The sequence below is a fragment of the Echinops telfairi genome, unplaced genomic scaffold (assembly GCF_000313985.2).
Source record: "Echinops telfairi isolate 266 unplaced genomic scaffold, ASM31398v2 ScPeMD7_18;HRSCAF=68, whole genome shotgun sequence".
Lineage (NCBI taxonomy): Eukaryota > Metazoa > Chordata > Mammalia > Afrosoricida > Tenrecidae > Echinops > Echinops telfairi.
Window position 1 is genome coordinate 19,105,751 of NW_022103915.1, and position 1,823 is coordinate 19,107,573.

Genomic DNA, 1,823 nt, shown 5'->3' on the forward strand with positions numbered 1-1,823 from the left:
GACGTCATGCTTGGTAAAGTAGTGTGTCAGCAAAAAAGAAAGAAAGAAGAAGAAAAAAAAAAAAAGAAAGAAAGAAAGACACTTGTGTTAGTCCGGGTAGACGAGAAACAAATCCATAAAGATTCTTATGTATATGAGAAAGAGGATTATATGCAAGAGCAATTGAATTTTGAGAAAACATCCCAGCCCAGTCCAGATCAAGTCCATAAGTCCAATATTAGCCAATATGTCCAATACCAATCTATAAAATCCTCTTCAGACTCACAAAATACATGCAATGATGCCAAATGCAGGAGGAACACAAGACAGTGAGTTGGAAGTCTTGTGGATCCAGTGGTGTTATAAGCATCTCAGCACTAGCAGGGGTCTCTATGTGGGTTCTCAGGCTTCAGAGGTCTGGTTGTATCAGGGTAGGTCCATCTGATGGCCATCAGAGTAGACCTGTGTTTATATCCCTGTAAGAAGGCAGACAGGAGGGTGGAATTGACACCTTCTCATGCATCCTATTCACCAGAGATCAGTACATATTTTATTTAGAAAAAGAAATCTGTGAAAGACATCATGTGCTGCCGAAAGTACAGGTTATAGGAGGACTGCAGATTTTCTTTTATCCCCAGTACTGTCTTATTATATTGACATTGTGATTCATTACAAATCCGTGTAGTTGAACACATCAAATAGGCTTTCTCTCTTTGGACTTGTGAATATGTGTTTTAAGATTGAAACTGTGGAGTCCACGTCGGTGGATTCTCAGACTCAAGGAATAGCCTCAGCAGAAGACCTCAGGTAGCAGCTCTTGCAGAATCTGCCTCCCATTCCAGGGAGCTGCCTTGCTCACCCTGAAGTCAAACCTCCTGGGGAAGGCTAGAACCTGGCTAAGGTTAGGGGACAAAATGCCACCCGTTCGGGGTGACGGTGGAGAAGTCTACACCTGGTATTTGGCTTGTCTTCCTTGCTGGTAGCTTTGAAGACCTGCATTTATAGTCTGACTTCTGTCTCTGTCCAATCCTGCCTCCCTGTTTCCCTTTGCAGGTATTCATTTCTATAAACCTAGGACTGTATTATATAATGAAGAATTCAATCAAGGAAAAGTTTTTATGAGTTATCAGAGCACAGGGACTCTGCCATCTTCAATAAGCTATGTTGTATGCAAAGTTGGGGAAACATTGCTCCATTCCCACCTTCTCATTAACAAGTGAGGAAGTGGAGGCCCAGCAGGACTTGCGGTTGTGTGCCATCCAGTTGGCTGTGGCCCACAGTGATATTGAAGGACAGAATACAACTGCCCCTAGGGTTTCCTTCTTGAAATCAGGGAAATGGCAGTGAGTGTCAGGTTGATGGGTTTAATCTGTCTCGAGAGCAGGTTATCAGATCTTTTTTTCTACCTTTCAGTCAGCACCCCGGCCCTTAACCATTGAATCCCTAGGGCTTCCTCAGAGAACTGTGTTGTTATTTTTCAAAGTTGTTGAGTTGGTTGGTTCTAACGCATACTGACGCCTCATCCTGCACCATCCTCACAATTGTTGCTATGCTAAAGCCCATGGTTGCAACCACTGTGTCAATCCATCGTGTCAAGGGCCTTCCTCATTTTTTTTTGTTATTTCAGCATGATTTTACAGTCAATCCCAAAGTCTCTGAAATTCACAAATTCCTTAGTTCCCAATGAGACCGGAGCATGTGCACTGGTATGGATACAAGCTCTCAACCCACTGAATCCAGGACAGATAAACCCCTCAGGAACAATAACGGGAGTAGTGATACCATGAGGGTAGGGAGAAGGTGAGGAGAGAAGGGGGGAATGGGGGAATGATCACAATGATTGA